The sequence below is a fragment of the Corvus hawaiiensis genome, chromosome 7 (assembly GCF_020740725.1).
Source record: "Corvus hawaiiensis isolate bCorHaw1 chromosome 7, bCorHaw1.pri.cur, whole genome shotgun sequence".
Taxonomy (NCBI): Eukaryota; Metazoa; Chordata; class Aves; order Passeriformes; family Corvidae; genus Corvus; species Corvus hawaiiensis.
In genome coordinates, this window is record NC_063219.1 from 13419663 (window position 1) to 13442304 (window position 22642).

General features: G+C 40.1%; 1 long non-coding RNA gene across 1 annotated transcript; it reads left to right on the top strand.

Annotated features, from left to right (window-relative positions):
* The first annotated feature begins 3019 nt into the window (after window positions 1–3019).
* LOC125328724 lies at window positions 3020–21987 on the top strand. Its single transcript, XR_007204818.1, has 5 exons — window positions 3020–3205; window positions 3418–3469; window positions 3560–3717; window positions 12863–13031; window positions 18875–21987. It is a non-coding gene; the product is annotated as an uncharacterized LOC125328724 (long non-coding RNA).
* The last annotated feature ends 655 nt before the right edge of the window (window positions 21988–22642 follow it).

Here is a 22642-nt window from a genome sequence, read left to right on the forward strand (position 1 = left end):
ATAGGGAACAAAGTCCAAAGAAAAGGACACATCTTTAAAATTCCTCACATTGACCCACATGCCTCAGTAGAGCACTGTTCTTGGTGTTTCTGATCTTTGAACAGTCCAGTAACTAGGCCAGAGTTAACTAATTAGTGCTGGTGGGTGAGTTAAGCAGTCTTTGGTCATAGTTCCGCACTGTCTCCAAACTCAAGTAGGCATTGCATCACACTGCAATTAAATACTTTTCCACAGCTCTTTCAAGTATAAAAATGGGGGGGGGAGGTTATTAATAGGTTATTCCAGAGCAGAGTTTCATGAAAGTGGGACTGCATCGCAAATACAGAAGACATGGAGTCCTTCAGCTGCAGTGAAGGAAACACATGGAGACACTTTACTGTATATTTCTGTAATATATTTGGTCTCCTGCCCTTTATGGGGCAAATGCAGATACATTTCTTAATCTTCACCCTCTCTTCCAACAGAAAATCCCCACAAAGATGCAGAACTACCTAGGCAAATGACTTAAAGATTTTTCTTAAGAACCACTAGGGAATATTTATTTACAGACAAAGAAGGTTCCCAGTTGTTTTGCTTTTATCTTCCTCTTTCCCTCAACAACTTTAGCATTTACAACAGAAATTTGTATCTTTTTTTGCTAGGTTCCATGTGGAAGCACAGATTCCCTGTCAAAAGTAATCAGCCACAAGACAGTAGTGCTGGGGGGAGAATTTTTTTGAAAAATTATATCTGTATTTTTAGAGCTCTGTAAATGAAAATATCATTCGTCTGATACACTGTAGGTCAACTCTTCCTTTCTTTAGTGTTCACTCTTTAGCAACTGAAATCACAAGGCATGAAGTCAGTAGATATTTAAGCTATTTAAATAGCACCAAGGATAAAGGTCATGCCTCTGATGTGATTTATCTTCACAGGAAACCTACCAAATCTTGGAAACCACGACCTTGGAGATAGGAGATTCTGGAGGTTGTATAGATAAGGGGCTGGGGTATTCAAACTTCAGATAGCTTTTTCCAGAGTGTATTTAAATAGCTTAGAGCAAGGTCTTAGGTAAAAACAAACAAACAAAAAAACCCACAACCTTCCAGCAATGTGATATACTCTGGCAAATGCCCACGAAGTTGTAGAGAATTGCTTTCACCTGTACTGGCTGAGAGGCTGCTGTTTTCCCAAGTATTACACAGCAAAGAAAATGACCAGCCAGGTCTTCCAGTAACTGCTGCTTCATGGCAGCTGCAAACTAGCCCAGCAAAGCAAACAAACAAAAGAAAAGGTACAAAATAATAAGAGTAGTAATAATAACAATAGTAGTAATAATAATAATAAAAAAGTTTCAACAAAGTAGACTTAGAGGTCAGTCAAACCTAAGAACTGGTGCCAGTGAGAGAAGGGAGAAGGGAAAGCCTGGAGCTCCCCATAAATATCTCAGGAAATCAGTTCCTAAAGAGGTAGCAGAAATAGGCAACTCCAGCACCACAACTGCACAGCATCAGGTAAGTGTGTCAGCAGATAATTTGGCAAATATTTTTAAAAACTAGTGAAACCAGATACACAGAGAAGAAAGTATCTCCCTGAACTTCTGTGCACATTACTGTACACGTGTGAAAAAGCTTCTCACATGACTTTTTAAAGTTTGACCAGTCCTGTGAATTCTGCTAAAAAAATCTCATTTTTGTTTCAAATTTACTCTATGAAACAGAACTCTGCTTGTGTAACAGACAGCAATAGCACAATTAAAACATTCCACCTGAGGCCAACTCTGTTCAGCAACCAGAGAGGAAGAAAACTAATTAAAACCATGTTCTCTAAAATCAGAAGTGGTTAGCTGCACATACCAAATAGAACACAGTATTTGTCACAGGCAACTGACCTCAAAACAGGGGAGGGAGCAGGGGAGATGAATGTAGTTACAACAAAACACACAGTCTGAAGGAAAAAGTGATTTAAGAGCTACTAGAATCACTGGTATTTGTGCTTGGGTGAAAAGAACAGCAGACATGGAGCTAAAGCAGATACTAAGGGCACATTCACACAATCCTGGCACCGATAAACCTGATGATATAATTGGGAGTTCTGCCTATTTTCTTTGAGATTAGTGTCTCAGTAATTTATTAAGCTCTCTTAACCAGTAAGTCCAGATAGGAAGGATTTCAGATTAATTAACTACAGGTTTAAGCCTGCAAAGGGGCATTCTGCATCTCAGAGACCAGCTCACACCCATGCGGTGGGGGGGGGGGGTATCTTTTGAGAACAAACATGGGGGCCATTACTGACCAATTTGGAAATTCTCCCTGCATTGCCCAAATCTCTGCAGACTGCAGCAAATACCATTTTTGCTTCTGTGGTAGTCAGAAAGCTCTTGAATCATTAACATGGGAACAACATTGCTATTACTCCCAGACATTTCTTTCTTCACTTTCCAATGTTTTCTCTGTGCTATCTGTCATTACCTTGTTTTCTCATTTTCCTTTTCATTAACAATTATTATTCAAGGGAGGAAAGATAGCACAGACTGAGAATTCATGCAGCATGAATGGAGAGAGACATTGGGTCTAGCAACTTCAGCAGAGGATCAGGAGCCAGGCAGCTTGCAAGACCCAGCCTGACAGTCTCCCTCTTGGTCTTTGTGCAAGTCATTTAAGGTCAAGTATTTTTTCCTTCACACGGACAAAAGTTCAGTAGGGGGTCAATTCCTTTGGATAAAAGAAAGGGTTAACTACACCAACACTGATTCTCCTCCCTGTAGCTACTACTGTCCTTGCATGAAGAGCAGATACTTCCTGTAGGTCTATCCTCACCACAGTTACAACACAGGAGATTGTGAATGCAAATATTTTGTGATCACATCAATGCATAGCATGGCTTTAAAAACATCAGGCAGGGAAAAGCTGTGTGCAGTACATGAGCTGGTCAAGGCAAAATTTGACTTGGATGAGAGCCTTCTCCCAGCATGACTGAAATAAAGGACATTTTTTTTTTTTTTCTGATCAGCTCCGGCTGCAAACTTGTGTGTTTGCAAACATCACACAAACCAGTCCCCAGCAATAACTAGTGCTGACTGGTTCACCACAGTCATCCTGTGAAGACAACTTACTGTTGTTGACATCCAAGCCATGTTTCTTCTCCTTCAGTCTCATGGTGTTGGGAGTAAGAAGGAACTCCAACAGAATAGGGCTCTGCAGTGAGCAGCATGTGTGGATTCCAAGTACAGTTCCCCAGTGAGGATCCCAGCCTTCCCATCATATTGCTATATCTTATCTGCAAACACATATGACAACCACAGCAGCAATGCTTCTTTCAGCCTGCTTTAGTTTTCCAACTGGATGGAATAATTTTTACTTGTTTAACAACAGAGTTGGGAAAAAGATAATAATTCACTTTAGCATTAATGTGTTTGTGTTTCTTTTTACCATACAGAAGAGCACAACCTGACAAAGTAGATCCTTCTTAGGAAATGAGCCAGTTAAAAGTAAGTTGCATGAAATTTACCCTAATTCATGTGGCACCATTTGTTAAGTGCATGGACCTATGACTTATTTCTCCCTTATTTTTCTTCCAGGAAACAGAAGCACTGATGCTGAATTCAGAGAACCTCAGAGTCAGGATTGTCTCTCTCTGGGAGTTTCAGATTAATGCAGGATAAAGAGATTTAGTCGGACTTTGGTTCTCTGCTGCATTCCTCTGACATACCACGGATACCTGAGGCAGAACAACAAGGTAGCATCAATTCTGTGAAAGGTGAAAGATTCACCATCAGTTCCTAATGTTTATATGCAAGCTGGTACATTTTCAAAGTAATAAGGGTGAAGGAATTTACTTTGTAAGGTGAATAGATCAAGTATGGATTAGACTGAATTAGCAAGAATTTTGCCCCCTTTTCCCCCGAAACAGATATTATCTTGAGAGTCATTGCTGCACTTTTCTTACCAGGTTAAGAAAAAAAACAAACAACATCCCATCTTTCAAAGCTTCACCAACAGTCAGGTTTCTTTGCCAAATTTTCATTACAAGAACTATGAGCAAACTGAGGGTTCTCCAGGTGCCTTACACCTCACATTGACTGTTCCAAACATGGCAAACTTCAGCACAGCCACCAAAAAACCAAGCAAAACCCCCCAGATTCGTACCTATATGTCCATCCTCCCTCCTTTATTCCTCTTCCATGTTCTTACTCTGATATTGCCTCTTCAGTATATGCCAGCAAAAACATTTATTTGAATGGATTTGAGCTTAAAACTAACCAAGCAAAAAAAAAAAAAAAAGTAAAGCAAACCTCAAGTAAACCTCAATGCAATTCACTAAAAAGCCATACAAACCTTTCAGCTGGGCTAAAGGATGCAGTATTTTAGTGTCAGCTGCAAAATATTAACGAAAATAACTCTCAAAGAGTTGTACTGGAACCCTCTGACCTAAACTGCTACATACTCAAAGCCTTATTGAGAACTGAAATACAGGGACTTTTGAAAACACGCTATTTTTCTCCCTTCTGAAAAAGTAAGCAGAATCACACTTATCTTCCTGGACAAAGCCAGGACCCTACTAAACATCATCCTTAGTACTAGTTGAGTAGTTGAGAAGTTCAGGTATAACTTTAGAGGGCACTGGCTATTAGGCATTCACTCACCACACAGGCATTAAGCAGAATGTGATTTATTTTATTTTCAAAGCTGAATGAACTGCCATGGAGAAAGGCACCATTACTGTGTGCTAAAAATATCCAAACACAGGGGGAACACAGAGGAGTTGGTGCACTGTAAATTCATATTCCAACATATTGCACACTAACTTTCCTGTACAGACAAGCCCTTAGACTAATAGGCACCTGGGAGCCTTCAAGTCTGAGTGCCCAATAAATAAAAAGGCTATTTTATTTCATTTTATTTTTTTACTAGTGTTCTGGAACCAAGCTCTGATGTCCCTGCTCAGACAATGCTTCCATTGAAATCAGGTCTTGGTCTATTATTAAATACTATTCCTTTCACAGCTGCAAGCTTTCCAGGTTAGAGGATAGGGATTTCATATCAAGTCAGATCACTAATCTCTGTCCAAAGGGAATTGTGCAGGTATTTATTTTGATTTTATATAGGTACCTTGATGCTGCTTGATTCAACAGACTTGCGCTGATGCCTACTGAAGTAACTCCCTGCATATCCACCAATTTCGAACTCAGATAAACTCAGAGCAAAATCAAAGCAAAACAAACAAAAATTTTTCAAAGCTAATCTACTTTTAAAAACTGTTCCAGACTCAGATTTGTTTTGGACAAAGTCAAGGACTGTGTTTGAAAATCATTAACACAGCTTTCGGTTCTACTTTCCCAAGCTGTAAGAACACAGTTAACACTCAGAGCAGAAAATGGTGTGTGTTTGAAGGCTCCACTGCACTGAGTTCAAAGTAACCTGAGGCTCAGTTGTGTGAGCTGCTCCCCCCAACCACAGCAATCTCCCATACTGACAGACAAGCTTGAGTAGAGCCCGCTGAACTCAGCGAAACACCGCTAGACAAGAAGTTAACTCACTGCCAAGAGTTCACAATCTGATTTATCAATTTCCCAATCACAGTGAGCAGTCCTGTTTTAGGAAGCCTGGCTACCCATAGCCAGGCACTACAAGGAATTATCTGCAATTCTGTGCAGCTGCAGGGAAGTGACAGCAGAGGTGAAGCTTAGGATACCAAAGCAGACCTGTCCAGCATTTGCTTGTTAGCTCTAGCTGCAAGAAGCCGCTCAGATTCTGACACAAGAACTCCTTGAGGTACCCAGCCAGCACACAAAGGAAACAATCACATCCATGGTATTTTAACTTCCTGCTTTTTTAGAATGATGGGTCAATGATAAACATTTTCCTTCTAGGCGGTTCACTCATTTATAGTGGTGTTCATGGTAAGTTTGACAGCTTTATCTTTTCTCAGCTACTTACAGCTGTGACTCCATTACTTTGAAGTCAACTTGGATTTGGTTGGAATGAAGTGCAGACATCAGTGACTCAGGCTTAGCATGTCACCTGCATTTGTTATCTTGCAGTAGACAATTTAATCAATTATAGTTTTTTGTCTAGGCACCAGAACAAGACAAAAACGCTGATCAGCATTTCACGGGGCTGTTTCTTCACTGCTAGCAGGCTGTTTAACATCTGATAGACCATATAAAAAGGTCTTCCCAGGGGCTTAGAGTGTTTGGGCTGTTCTTTTTATAGTGCAGAAGGCCATTAATGAGCAAGCAAAAGCAGTGTGGAAATAGCTAGACCAGTCTTGTTGAGTTAATAAGAAACTGTCATTCTGCTTCAGTACTTTCTCATTAAGCCTAGCAGTGTTCATGTCTAAGGAGACTGATGGTACAAATCTATTTTAATGCTCAATTTAATTCCTCAAGACTTGAATCAAAGGAAGTTTACCCCTCCCTTTTTTTCCTTGACTTTATCTGTTCAGCAATTTCTGAGAAAAAACACATTATTTTCTTTTACAAATGCAGCTCAAAAGCTGAAATTAATCTTCTTTTAAAGAGCTAGATGTACCTTGACTTTTCTGAACAGAAGAACAGTCAGAAAACAAATTTTGTCCTCTTGTTCCCATTAAAGAGTCTATAAAGATAGTCACCATATTATCATCCCATGCCCGTTTTCATTTTAAGACTAGAGTCTTAAAATAACTTAGCTGTTGTGTTTAAGTGTCAAACAGAAATTAAATTCTCCATTGCTTAAATAGGATTAAAGAACAGATATCACCTATAACTGGGCAAGAAGGGTTTGTCATGCAATGTTAACAATGAAATCAGAAAGCCACTTCTTGCTAAGAACCAGAAGAGCTTTATTAACTCCTTAAATACTCTCCTACGCCCCACTTAATTTTGCTGCTCTGACTAGAATCTTAACTGAGTTCACATGCCTTTGTTGTTACCTTCTGCAGAGGATCGGTTACCTGTTTTGTTGCCAGATCCATTTTCTCTTAAGGAGCTTTTACTGCTGTAACTATTCCAAGGAACTGACTTACTGGAAGCTCAGCATCACCCATATGACAAGGAAACACTGCTCAAATGCTTAAAATTATGCAACAATGATCTTCACGTGACAGCAAAGTTCAGCCTTGTCATACAGCTCAGTTAAGTGAAGATGTGGGGTGAAACATAACATACTTGCTGTCCAGTTGCTGATGCTTGGTCACTGCAGGCTCCATCTCTCCCTACCATCACCTCAGATCAGGCACAGAAAGCCATGCTGGTACCAATGCAGCATTCAGTAACTTAGGCCTAGCTTCAGGCATATGGTAGTCCAAGAGAAGACGGAAGGAACAGATTAGAGAGAAGTTCATCAAAGGAAACTGATGGAAGAGAGTCACGTGTTCCCTTTTGTACTTTACATGTACAAAACTTTCATGCGTGTATCAGGCCAGAACTGCTAACACTGACCGAGTTCTCTCCTGCTGTTTTGAACACCAAAGAAAACAGTCCAGTGCATTAGTGAGGGAGTTTCATTCTCTTATCTGTTATTCTCCAGCATTTGTTAGCTAAAGCTCTTAACTCTCCTGGCTACCCATTGCTCACACCAGGGAAGTTCCTAAAGCACACCTTTTCACACAGCATGGGTTTCATCTCATAGTTGATTTCTCTTTTCTGCACTCCACACATACGGGATTTCTTGTTAGTAAGCCTGTAACGACTGTACATCCCAGCTCTGAAAACTCCCTCCAGGGCTGTTTCCACAGAACTCATTTCTATGTTAGTTTCTTATCCTTTTCTTCTCCTTACAACAACCTTCCAGGAAGTTCCCAGATCTTTCACGGCAAAGTACTACTTCCTGCAGTGCAGATACTGTGGTAAGGACCTGAAGTTGCTGAAGATTTGAAATCTCAAATCATTAAGGTCATACAAAGGTGAAAAGCATTTAAAACACTGAAAAAGAGGTGAGAAAGATTAGGTGCATCCCAACACACCAAAAATATTGCAGGATCCCAGTAATGTAAACAAACAGTTTTTGTTATAGGCCATACTGTTTTTGTGGGATGCTTTAGAAACCCACTGTTCTAAGATAACTTGAGAGAAATCTCCCGTTGTTGTAATTCCATGAGTGTTTCCTGTTGTTCACTGTTGCAGATACAGTGCAAGACAACTACAGATTTTTCCCTCCCAAACACACATTTGCCAGATGAGCACTGGTAATTTTCTCACTATTAATCTTGAAGGTAGTGCAGCTTCCAGGAAGAAGAAAAAGGAAGATGTTAGTTAAATCTATAGTACATACCCCCACTACCTTAAAGCAGATTTAGGGCTAGTGTTGGAATCATACCTAGCATTATCACAATCTACTCCGCACCATGTCAAGGCCCAGTGGTGACAGCATGAGACCACAGAAGCGGCAGCATGGCTGGTAGAACTGACAGTAGAACTGACACTAAAAAAAGACTTGAACTGCATTTTTTCTAGTGGGGAACGTGGGGGCAGCAAGGCAGCAGAAGTAACATAGCCCCTAAGACTAACAAGAACTAAACATCCAGAGCAGCAAGTACACATGCTTTTATTATTTCTGATACTTTCTGAAGCTGGTCAGGTCTGTGAAAAAGTCACTTATATATTTACTACAATATGAAATAATAAGAAATAAAATGTAAAATATTAGTGAGAAATGTAAAAATATTAGTGAGAATTCATGCAAGGCTTAAGAGTTTCTGAAGTATCAAACAAATGCAAAAAAAAAAGAGAACACAGTCTCAGGAAGTTTCCTTTCTGAGTTGTGGTTGTCACTGGAAAAAAATTCTCCTCTTTAAAGTCTTCTCTCCATTTTGGTATTTTTATTACACAGCCTGCATAATACAGGTTTGGCTTTTCTTAGTATATATTGTTGATTCTGGATACCTGAAGTTGTTCTCCTGAAGTCAGTACTCTATATGTAAAGAAGGAACTCTGTTTAGCAATATGTAGTCTCCTTGCTCTTCCATCTGCACTTTAACCTTTAGTGACAACTGTAAGATATGTCAGCAAAATGCTGTTTTTCATGCTGCCATCACTGCTTCTTTCTTGCTGTCTCATCACGGCTGGCCTTAGGTTGTACAGGTTGTGTACGTGCCAGTATCACACACAAGCTGAAGCTGATACCTGACTCCTTCCTCAATTATCACTGAGTCAATAAAATCGGCCAGCATGGAGGAACTATGCAGGCGTTGCCTCCTTTCAGGAGACAAAGATACTGGAGTTTTTCTCCCTCAGGCAAGAAATGAGAAGTGTGAGATGTGATTTGTGATGAAATTCAGAACCACGCTAAACTTGCCTGGTTTCAGATTTCATTACCCCCAGAGTAGAAAGGTTTGGCGAAGTAAGAGATCCTCTGCCAATTAAGAACACATAACATCAAGAATTCAGAAAGCTTCCAGCACGCAGCAAGGTGAGAAGTTTCAGCTTCAGTCAAGCTTTCTGTTGAGATTTGTTCAAGCTCTGCATTCTTACAGGGTTTTGCTTATGGACCAAGAAGCTGTTGAGCAACTACACATACCCCAACAAAAGTAAATAGACCCATTTCAGCTTTGCAAAGAGTCATGGGTAGCAGAACAGCTGGGAATGCTGTCTTCCTTCTTGGACTTGCAATAGTCTTATGCCAAAAAGGACTGGTCACAGTCCTCAAGCTCAGAGCAGGATGATATCAACTGCTGCACCTAAGGATATGACACTTGCAACAGTGCTATCTATCATTGTCGTAAGTCTCAACAGCAACTGACAATGTAACGAAGAACAGTTCATGTTATTATATTGAACTTGAACCCTACCACATTCAACATCAGTTCCAAGACTCATAGCTACATATTTGGAATTAATGTCTTTCTTTCTCTTCCCTTTCCTGACCAACATCCCATGGTATATGAGATTGCCCCCACAGAATAAGTTCATTTGAGACAAGCTCTGCACATACCATAGGTAAGTTATTGAAGCCTATACATTGCAGGAAATATAAAAACAGCAGAGGCCTGGATCTAGGCCTTTAAGTTAGGTGAACCTTGTGCAAATTTGTCCAGATGTTGTGGGGAGGGGGTTTTTAGAAAGTGAAGATCCATCTCTACAAGAATTCTTTTATCTCCTTAAAAATCTACATAAGCTTTTACAGTAACACTTCAGCGTTGTGCCCTGCCAGAAAGTTGTGCCATCTGTGCAGCTTTCCACACATCCTTGAAACAATGGCTCTCTCTGCTGGTGCCTTAACATCCTGTAACACAGGCCAGCTCTGCAGGGAAAAACAATGAATACCCCCAAGCAGAATAGCTTACTTTTTTCAAGGGAAATCCTGCTCTTTCCTCTCCAGGACCGAAGTTCATTCTTTTAGTATGGGTTTCCCAAGTACTGCCCTTGAAATATATATATTGAGAAGACAATCTTCTACTGCTAAAGAATTGCTTACCTCTACATTTTACTCTCTCGTACTTTCAGCTAAACCTAGTGAGAAAACTGGGGCTCTGTCAGGAAGGGACATAGATTTCTGTTTATAGATCCCTTTGCCTTTTTATTATTAATTTACCCAATAGTTGATGTCTGATAATTGAAATCACCAGTGTTGATCCAGCAACTTCAGTATGGCTCATAGAACACCAGCAAACTTGGATTTTCAATAAGAAATCCAATCTCTTTGCTACTGCTGTCTCATATAAGGCTTCAGGACACTTTTTAATTATCATACCATTTAAAGGCTCAATACTGGTTCAAAGATTTGGAAGTACACCTGAACCTCAAATCTTCAATTCTAAAATATTACCAAAAAGTACCAAAAAGGAGGGAAATCCTATCACTCCCATGGGCATACTATTGTCACTTTTGCCTCTAGTAAGTCTTTAACCTTAAACCTTATTTAATCCTTGTTAAGATATATTAAATAATTCTTTTAACCATCCTATGCATTAAGGAAAATTAAATTTGATAGGACTATCAAAAATCCATAACTGAAGCCAAAGAGACTGCAACATCAAGTTCCAACTTTCTTTTGGGGTGAGAAAGCTAAACATAATCACCTTCCCCCCCCCCCCCCCCGCATCAAATTTAGAGCTAGACTTATTCTCTCATCCTATGGTTTGGCTACTTATTTACTGAGGCCAATGACACTGAACCACAGCTGCAGCACAGATGATCAGCAAAGAAAATTATTCTGCACAGATCTGAGTCTGGCCTAACCTGCTCAAGAGTTGATCTTCACTTTTACAGATTCAGACAAGCAAATGGATAGAAAAAACTGAATGCAGTATTGCATAACTGGAAGCCTGCTTGGACCATACAACACACTTTACTAAAAAGATAAAAGTTTACACAGAGACAGAAAGTTTTTATACTTCACTTTCATTTCTGCAAACAAGACACAGGTTTCTACTACATTTGTTCCTTTTCTAGTCAGGCATCTTAGCTTAGTTATTGTTTATCACAGTGCCTTAATTAAGTGAAGTATCTGAATGGAAATTCTCAGCAATGGTACCCCACCAACAGATGCCTCTGAGGGTCATATTCACAGTGAGAAGGGACAGGCATTGCCTCCTATTTCTACAGTCAGACACAGATCCCCTGTCACGAGTCCTCAGATTAAAACACTTGACTGTGACAGCATCTAATTGCTTTACAGGGCATTTTGAGACCTCTTAAAATTAGGACTGAGATAAAAAAAAAAGAGCAGTCATCAACCTAACACAGCAAATCCACCAGTAAACCATGTCTCTAGGAGCCACACTACATGCCCTAAGAGTGCTAACTCTTTATAAAAAATTCTTACATTCAGGTCCACACCTCTCAGAATTAACTGCCTGCTCTAAACCAATTCACCTTAAGACAAGAATCATGGAATGGAATGGCTTGGATTGGAAGGAACCTTAAAGATCAGGCAGTTTCAACCCTCCCTGCCATGGACAGGGACACTTTCCATGGGATCAGATTACTCAGAGCACTATCCAACCTGACGTTGAACAGTTCTATGGATGGGGCATCCACAACTTTTCTGGGCAACCTGTTTCAGTGTCTCACCACCCTCACAACAGAGAATTTCTTCCCAATATCAAATCTAAACCTACCCCTCTTTCAGTTTGAAGCTGCTCACCCTTATCCTATCACTACACGCCCTGTAAAAAGTCCCTTTTCATCTCTCTTGTAGGCCCCTTAAGGTACCGGAAGGCTGCTTTAAGGTCTCCCCAGAGCCATCTCTGGAGAAGCAAAATAAAGCCTTTCATTTTTCTTTTAACGATGCTATTGATTTAAAAATACATCTTAGAGCTATATTCAGGAAATACACACCAAACAGGACTTCACAGAACATTCATACAGAACTTATTAATTAAAGTGTGAAACATCAATATTTGTAGCTTGCTCTTCAGAGAAGCAGAACAATTGCTGCTGTTAAAGTCACTGAAAGCTATGGCTTCACTTCTCTCTTAAACTAAAAATAAAAACCAGACCACGAATTTCTAAAATACTTCAAGATCTTTGGATGATAACTATTACAGAAATGAAACTGTAATTATTAAAATATTCACCATTACTGTAATTATTAAAATAGTCACTGTTACTTAATATGCCAAGCACCTGCAAATGAGTCTTTCCATCTTCATTGCAGCAAAAGAGAATGAAACTCACCTCAGTAATGGAGGAGACAAGTGATCTCCAAAGAGAGTAGCAGCTACCTGCTAGGCCATTACAATTACACAAGTTGTTCATTAGATGGTACTGACAAAGTATTCTGAAGAGTTTCAGGGCTTACAGATGTGCAAAACATGTTGAGAGGTTAAGGCAGGAGTAAAACAAAACCTCAGGGTGTTTCTGCACCTTCCTAAGCTTTTTCTTAAGTGGAATGAAGTCTAAATTTTGATTGTTAATCTTACTGTTACTCTGTCTAATCTTTTGGTTTTTTAAATACAGGATATAGAGCTTGAATCTGGAACAACAGTTGAGATCTCCCAGCCATCAGGAAACATAGGAGACATTTGGAATAAAAACAAGTAACTCTGAAAAGCAGTATACAAGAAGAGACTTACCACTGAATGAAGAGCAGGAAAGAAAATACCCAGCTGACAACAGCTTTGATCTTGTAAGTCCTATGGCAGCAAAACTTCCTGCCTCTTCCCCTGTAATGTCTTTGACTATCTATTTCTGTTAAAGACTGGTTTCAATCATGGTTCAGACACCGATAGCAAAACACTAAGTGCTGTCTGGCCTGTGGTACAGATTGTTTCTGCTTTGTACCATCAGGATAAAGTTAAGGTGGCAAAACAATCACTCACTTGCAGAAATTGTATACAGTCAACTGTTAAGTGATGTATGTGTACATACAAGTACAGACACTACTGATTAATGGTGGAACAGCACTGTTCCTTATAACCCCTCCCTAGGACGTGCAGCACTGAAAAAACACAGCTGGAGTACCAGAGGACAAGCTCTGTCTCAAAGCATACTCTGAGATGCCGTCAGTTTTCCCCCAGTTGTTGGTCTAACAAGTGGTCTTAGGGCTAAAGTGAACCAGGAGGTCTCAGTGCACAGCACACAGCCTCCCTGGTACCAGGAGGAACTGCAGAAGCAGTTACACTGAGAGCAGGTAACAGCCAAAACAAAGACCAACTCTCAAAGGGCAAACAGCAATTCTTTGCACAAATCAGTGGTCATTGGTTTAGCTCTCAGCATAAATCCTTAATTGTAATTTATAGAGAAAAAACGTTTTCTTTATCTTTTCCTTAGCAATTCTACATCATTGGGAATACAAAAAAACCCTTGAAGTTCTCTTCATGTCACAGATTAAGAAATTTCAGACCCATTAGCACAGTGAGTGTACAACAGTGGACTGCAGCAGTTGTGGTCAAGTCCTAGTGTGCAAATCCTGAAGAGATGAATATTCTCTTATCAGTAACTTAAAATGTAACTAACAAATTGGCACAACCACTTCAGCTTTTACTGTTAGCAAGGAGATAAATTGATACCCCTTATCACCATATATCATAAGCACTCAGGGTAAGGTTAACTAACAAGAAACTGATCTCTCTCCATCTTGTTGAAGATTACTGAAGATTACTAAAATTACATTTTAGTTATCTCAGTGGGAGATACAGCAAGGGCATATAAAGGCTTAATATGTTACAGTCAATTTCTTCAACACAGATTGAAGGAGATGGTCCAGCCCTCATTATTTCCCAATTTTAAGCCAAATTTTATTTCCATGCTTTTGTTTCATAGTTCCTTGCAAGAAAAAAGACCAGGGAAAATTTTTGTATTCAAAGATTATTTTGTATTTTTTGAAAGTGGTAATAATCAACTGTTATTAAAACTAATTTATTATTAAGCCTCAAACATGATACATCAAGCATCACAGTCAAAATTATTTCAACTACACTTACAGTAGCAGAAGTGGTGGGGGCTTTTTCCTTTTTATTTTGTATCAAAAGTCAAGAATTATATATTGTATTAACAAGCAGACAATAGCTAGACTTTTTTTCTCTCCAGACCTCACCTCTAAACCCCTAAGTATGTGCACTAGAGCATGCACTTACAGTAAATGTGGTTTGAAGTTATTTAGGCATGCCTGTGTACATTAGGGTCATACCTGGAAGCAGAAAGTTGGATTTTATTGGGCCTTGCACTGTAGGCAGCAGACTGTGAGAGATGGAGAAAGCTTGCACCAAGTTAACCAGCAGGTCAGAGGCAGCACAAAGCTCACAACTCGCCTGTTTCATACTGCAGGTTCTCTCTACTAGATAGCATGGCCTTCTACCATTTGTCCCCAGCAGAGGGTAAGTTAATTGGGAACATTTAATGTAGACAGACAGCCAAGAGCAGTCAAGCCCTTAGGAGAGCAGTCAAGGCATCAGTAGTGATGATTAGGACAAGATCGTCTTTTCCAGGTTAATAGTTGTCTGCATCAAGGTCTTAATATTTTCTCCCCAGTTTTTCTGTCTACAGTCCACTACAGTCCTGATGATGCATTTGATGCACCTTTTTTGACTATAACAAATGAAAATTCAAAATAAGATTTTTGGTGTATTTGATTAACTTAGGTGGAGCAAGAAACAGAAGAGGGGCAGAAAGACCAAGAATATGGGTTTGAAGAGTCACCAAGTTACATCATAGGGGAAATTCTCTTATGAGATTTAGATGAAACCACAACACTTGGGTCCTATTTATGTTTTGTTCTGACACTTCCCTGCACCACAAAAAAAATATTACATAAATATAAAAACATTGACAGAAAGACCAGATTTACCTCTAGACTGAAATATTTGCTCTCTAAAGGAACAAATTGCCACAGTATCCACAGCATTCCAGTTTTCCCCTGGCTCAGGCCATCTTGCCTCCAAGAGCCACCCCAGCCAGCAGCTCCCACAGACCAGCAGGCGGGAGCAGAGGGGCTGTGGAGATGAGAAATGGTGCTTGCAGGTGCTGGCAGGGACATGTGCTGGAGAAACTCCCATGAAATGAGGATAAAACAAGAGAACAAAGACTTACCCAGTGTGTCCAGTAGCCTTGTGGCTACTGCAGCCAGGCAGCTCTGCCGCCAGCATCCACCACCACAACATGGCTGCTGCCTCCTCAGGGCACCTGTGCCCAGCACGGAGGGACAGCCAGGCTCCCTCTCCTCACAGGAGCTCTCCCAGCTCCCTCAGCACGTCCCCACCCTGTCGCGAGGCTCCCCCTCAGAGGGGCAGCAGAGGGGCTCTGTCCCGGGGCAGGGCACGGAGGGCCCCTATCCCCAGCTCCCTCTCGGCTGATCCCACAGCCTCACAGGCGCCATTGCTCCGCACAAGACCTGCCCCTGGGGCTGCCCCAGGCCAAAAAGAGCTCCCGAGCTGCCCCCGATCATTTTTCACCCCAAGCACAGGTATAGCCAAGTTCAGGTAACTCCCCCTCTCCTTCACCCTCACTAGCAACAGGATTTGTGTTGGGTTTTTGTGTACTTCAGCATCACACACAGGCAGGGATGGCATTTCCCTCACACCAGATATCCACGGCTGTTTGCTCACCTGCCCCAATTTGATGCTCTCCTGCCAGCTGGCCAAGGCAGCAGTACTGGGAAGAGGTGTGGCAGGGAGCCCAGGGGCATGCAGAGCCCTCAGCCCACGCATCCCGCTGCCCACTGAGGCAAGGGCCCCAAAACCTACTGTTCCGGGACTGTAAATATCCGAGACCCGTCGCACAGAAAACCTGGAGCCCAGAAGCACTCCCCAATGCCTTCCTTAAAAGAGACACCACACAGCAAAGTAAGGAGGCCGTTCAGGTATGCATCTTAAATCTCTACATCCCCTGGAAAAGTTTTCCTCAGTCCTCGTTTAGAACTCCAGAAATACAGGCTGTCTGTAGCTTTCCCATTTCATCACAGTGATCCTCTAGCTGACCATTCAGCTGACAGAGTTTTATGCTTTTTTAGACCGTACCTGTTTCCTCAGTGTCCTCTTTTCTGAGGCTGGAGGAAACCCCTGTACCTGTCCCTTGCTACAACTACAGAAACATTTAGAAAAAATACAGGGAGAAATATAAAGTTGACAGAGGTTCAAGAATACAGCTTAAGTAGCAACATTTTGAGACACTAAATACTAGCAAATTAGCATAAGAGTCATCAGATATCACAAAGGCAAGTATCTACTGGAAGAAAAAAAATATATAAATATAGACATAAAACATTTACCATATAGAGAAAAGAGGCGCTGTTGGCCGCAGTGACTGGAAAACTCCCACAGAAGTCAGAACAACTTTAATAAGTACATAGAGCATATATCTTTCAGAAATTTCAAATCTCAGTTAATAGTAGATAAATAATCGTTTACAGAATATAATTAATAATGCACTTAAAGTTGACATTCTTGTTCAGATTCCTCCTGAAAAATGGCAAGAAGAGATATCTGCACAGGAAAGAGAACAAAAAAGGCAGAAAGGCAACATAAGAAGTGAAGAGGAGGAAGGAGCAAGAACAGAAATGGGGAAAGAGCAGTAGGAACAAATGGAAAAAGTAAAGGCAGATCTGGAAAAGGAACAACAGAGGAGCACAGAGGATGTGGTTAGTGAGGATAATGTTCTCATTTGAGAAGAGAACATTTGAATGGAACAACATGACAGAACTATTGTTGTCTTTGCTTTTCTTTTGCAAGCCAGGCACATGCATCCACACCTATCGATGTTTCAGCATGAAAAAGCATAGATAACAACAAAGCATCTTCTAACATAACATAAGACTAACAACACAGCGTGTGAAGAAGCCAGCAAACTGCTCCAGCACTCCCGGGCAAATTCCAAACTAGAGTATAACAACACAAGCCTTTTAATCTCAAATATGTGCATAGATAAAGTTCCATCTTTTAGCAGCATATTAGATTTTTCCTAAGTTTAGTATTACATGTGTGTCTACTAAATTAACTTCATTATTCTAATACTTTCATCCATTCATCATTATTCTGAATTCTGACTTTTCAAAGTCTTTGCTGATAATGAAAATAATCAGTATCAGTGAATCAAAGTTATTAAACAAATTTAGGTCTTCAACTTACTGTACCTAGCTTACAGTGAGTTCATAACGATTATATTCCACACTTTCCAAACAACATTAAATCCACTACTGAGCATTTTCCCTGACAAAAACCTCAGCATTGTTATAACTAAATGGTTATAAAGATCTCATAGCAATGTAGGTTATTCCTTAATGATATAAGCATTTTATATTAGCAAAACAAACAAAGAAACAAAAAAAATCATTAAGAGCACTTTTGCTCTTTACGTCTGCTGACACAGCTTTAGGAAAAAACGAAAACCAAACACAACAAATCCCACAAAAAAACCCCCCACCAAATACTTGAGGCAAAACTCTGGGAAACCGATCAGTATCAGAAACAAGCTCTGGGGCAATATAATTATAATATTTCTATTCACCCTTTGAAATGTTCTGCTTACACAAAACAGTACATTTGACACCATCTCGTTGCTTCGCGACCATCTGGTAATTTTTCATCGGAACGGCATTTCCCGGGGAGAACAGCGACCTCCTCGGGTGGTCTCGAGGAGCTGCAGCCTATCTAGAAACGCCTGAACGCACTGCAGCGCATTCCCGGGAAAACAGGCATGCCCAAGAACGCGATTAGTAGAAGTAGCATGTTTCAATCACATGTCTGAAAAGAAATATTTATAATTTTTTTTTTAATTAGTGCTATGCCATGCTTAACTTTATTTCAGGAAAAGCAAATAGGCATTCGAGTCAAACTGCTGGACTGAGAACACCAAGATGATTGGAAAATACCTGGAACCTCACTAAGTGAGGCAGAAGACCTTTAGTTTTATTTTCCTTAACTTCCCATTCCCCAAATAAGGAGAATATTCCTTTCCTTCATGAACCTCCTTGGCTTTCTTTGATCCTCCCTGCTCTCACTGTGAATCCTCCTGCAAAAATAGCCCATTTTAATGTCATTTTGTTTACATTTAAATGTCAGCCAAGGCTTTCCATTGCCTCATTTGTTGCATAGCCCGGGTTCTTGTTCTGGGTTTGTGTCCTTGTTACACAAGGATGCATTCCAATTTTTTCTTCCAGCTCTTACTTACTGAACTTTCCTAACTGTTCCTATGTACTCCTCCATCCCTTGTCTCCAAATCTTTGTTCCATGTAAGCCACATACCCATATCTCTCATGTCCTTCTCAAAAGCACGTGAAAAATGGAATGCAGGTTTTTGCCCCCTTACAAATAGTGTGAAGGAAAGTAGACAGTAATTTTTTAAAATATTCATTTGCAGAACCAACCAGACATATGCTACATATCACTAATCAGCACCCATTCTCCCTTTATTCTCAGTTCTTCCCCCTTCGCTTTGGCAATCTGCTGAGCTCCTTGGGCTAGGATCTGCTCTTCTGGCAAAAATGCTCAGCAAACCCAGGGTTGCTATAGCAATTAATAATCATTTATATTTTAGTTTACAGAAACAGAAACTAGAGGAGTGGAGGTGCCATGAGGAGGAGGTGGAAGCAAAGAAGTCACAATTAGAGAAAACAGCACAAGAACAGATTTGGCAGCAGCAGCAGGATTACCACAGGAAGCTTCTGCAGTTCCAGAAGAAGCAACAGCTAGAGGAACATGGAGCAGCAGATGGTCTATAGAAAGACTAATGCTTACTTTAGCAGCAGATAGCTCATCAGAATGAATGATTTCTGGTAAAGACATAGCCTGTGTGTCTGCCTTGAAATTCCTGTGACAGTACGTCCCAAACTTGCAGGACCTAAAGCTGCTTCTCTGTTAAACAGATATGATAACAATAGTCCTCTCTGCCACAGTCCCTGCAGCCTGAAAAGAGAGAAATTCCACAGCCTAGCTACGATGCAATGTGCAAGATGCTGGCAATAACATCACTCATGCTACATCTGATCATTTGTTTTCATTACATATCTTCTCTGAAAGCCTGACTCCCAGTACCTACAGCTAAAAAAAAAAAGAGATTCCAACAAATAGTTGCAGAGAAAGGCTTGAACAAAAATACGATTACAATTTAAGAAAAATTCATTTGAGACAATATTAAATATTGTAACACCAGTATTAGAATTTTCTTTTTATCTGTAACTGATGAAAAAAGTTCTTTCTTAAATAGAAAGTACATAAACAACTAATAGTTGTTGGTGATGTTCCTAAGAGGCACAAAAATGCAGACAAAAAGGAGCAATGTGATTAGAGGAAGAATGCCAGCAGCTGGTTGACATAGCAGTAGAGCACCTGAAATATGAAGGAAAAAACTGAGAAAAGGCAACATATAAGGCTGAGGAGCAAATGAAGAAAGAAGATGCTAGACTACCTCTAGACAAAGCCAGAACACAAGCACAGCTTTTAAATTTAATCAGGTATGTAGCTATTAGTCAAAGAGTGAAGTTAATGCCTCTGTAGTAGGAGTTCCATCAGTGTAGTTAACGCTGGAGAGCACCACTGGTACCTTGGAGTTAAAACTGCCTTCAATTCCAGCCCCAAGACACAATGCTCTTCTTTTACTATTTAACCAGTTTTTCAGTATTTCCCCAAATTGCACCAGCAATTCACATACAGCTGTATTCTCTAATTATTTTAGTGTTTATAACATACTACAGAAAGAAGCCCAACTGGAAAGAAGCCCAACACCTGAAATTATGGTTACCTTTACACCAGAGCAGTCTCCACAGCATACTTCCACAACTTCCTGCAGCACCTCAGAACACAGGAACTGGGAGGCTGCACAGTACATATTAAAACATTGCAAATTGCGTAACAGTCCTTAAGAGAAGCCTAGGTCAATTTGTGAGCCACAAAACACTGCCAGGGATAAGAGGCTGAGTAATAACTACAGCTGAGCAGCAACTAGCACCTACTACTTGCTCTACTCTTACTGTTGTGACAGGAGAACATGCTAGCCCACAAGAAAGTATCATCACAAGCCAACATGTTCTTCCAGTCTATTGCAAACCTTGCTCAAAGACAACTCCTAAGGGCAGCCCAGGCTCCTGCCCAGCCTCAGTGCTACAGAAGGCACCATTATGCGCTGTGGCAAAATCAAAGAAATGCTACTGCACCAGGAATGAACTCACCAAGTGTGTATGTGTCAAGTCAATGCACTGGCTTTCTAACTCCAGAAGGAATTGTGTTCTGCATCCACTTCATTAACACTGTTTGGAGGCAAAGAACAAATCTGGAACCACCTCAGCAGTCCAAGGAGCATGACTAAGGGAAGCTACCAGACTGGAACACACTCAACATGTTCCTCATCCACAGGTGTTTTCTCATGTTCACCCATTTGAAAAGCTAGGCCTGAAAAGAGTATAAAAGAGTAAGTAAATGCCTGGTGCTAGGAATGGGTCACTGCAGTGAGCTCTTTCAGCTGCACTCAAATTCAAGGATCCAATCCGGCTCGAGAGACCTTTTGGCACACGTGCTCTCCTTCACAACTTTATCTTCCTAGGCTGCAGCATTAGTCTGTGTAGACTATTAACAAGAGGAAGTAAAAGCATTCATGTTTGATCAGCCAGTAGAAATGAATCCAGACAGACCTCCTGAGGTACCAGAATACAGATTCTTTGGTCCATTCTGTATGAAATCACCAGGTTACAAAAATGTACTAAGACCGCCGTGCTGACCTCTGGAGGAATCCTCCAAAACAATAAATTGCAATAAACATGCTACTGTAAGAAGAGGCTAGATTTCAGACTCAGCAATGAAAAGACTACAGAGAAACTGTAGCAAGACAAGTTCTTATCTTCCCTATAAACCAGGTTATTCTCATTTTTTTTTGCTTCTCTAGTATTTTCTAGTAAAGTGTAACACTTGTAGATTCAATTCATATTGCAGTTGAGTCTCCTATGGAGAAGAGTAATCACTTTTTGCAATCTCTAAATTGAAGCCGAACTTTATTAGGTATGCATTAAGTACTGGTTCTAAAAGCAAACCAAAACCAGTTTAAACATCCAGCACAATTCCTACTGGTCTCCATGAGGTGCTTCAGAGGTTCATTTTCTCATTTAAGAAAATTTACCCTGAACAGCAATAATTCAAGTGTGCACACAAAAGATGCACAGCACAGGTCAACATAAATATTTTAATACTGTATTCTTAAATAATGCCAGTTTCAATTAGGAAAAGCTAAAAACTAGTAAACAATTGTAGCATTTTTAAAACAATAGATGGCTAGTCAAAATTCATGGCAGAATTCACATTTTAGCATTATCTAACATATTAATTGAAGTCCAAATCCTGCCAACATTTATGCATTTAACATCAAAAAACCCTAATTTTATCAACCGGGTGATCATGCAGACATGTTTATACTTAAGAGAATACACAAATTCTTTAGGCACAGCAGTTTTGAGAAAATCTTTCAAAACTGATACTGTAAAGTGCCTTTCAATAAAGCTTTTATACATAACCATAGTGATTATTAAATATATTGTCACAATTCAAAATAAAGTATTAGCTTCCACCTTCTATTCCGTAACTGACTCAGTGAAGATGGTTTTATTCTCCCAACACTTTTTTTAAAGCACTTAAAACCAACTTTTTTCTAATATACAAGTAAGCAAAGACAGAAAAATTGCAAGAGGAAAAAAATATTTTGTTTTTCTCAAACATATGAAATCCAACCTTATTTCCAGTTGTATCCTTCAAAACTGCAAGTGCTTTAAAACTTTCACTCCAGACCATCTTTCTAGCTCCTTGACTTCAAAATTCGGGTTTTATTTCAACCTGTAATTCCCAAGAATTAACTTCTTTAAAAAGGGTACTAGTGCATCTGTGTAGCACATGTGTCTTCTCATTTTGCACAGAGCTCTAAATACTAATCTTTGAGGCAGAGGACAGTTTGTCCATTATTACCGCTCTATCAAGTTCTATCAGCAAAGACATGACTTTAGACCAGCAGCTCTGTTGAGGCTTCACAAGAAGTCTGAGAAAGAGGTCAAATCAGTTTTTCACTGGTTCCACAGCCACTCTATAAAGAGATGTATTTTAGGACAAGGTTACAGAACAGAAAGCAATCTTTGCCTTGAGCTTCATCCTACTAAAGCTGCATTTTGCAGAAAACCCTCCTCCACAGTCTCAAGAGAACCAAATGCAGTGCTTCAGCTCAAAAGCTGATATAAACGAGCATATAAAAACAGATTTGGAAGAGGAAAGTGAACAGCTAGAAGCAAAGATAGTCAGGGCAGCAACTAGAGTACAAGCATCAAACCCCAGG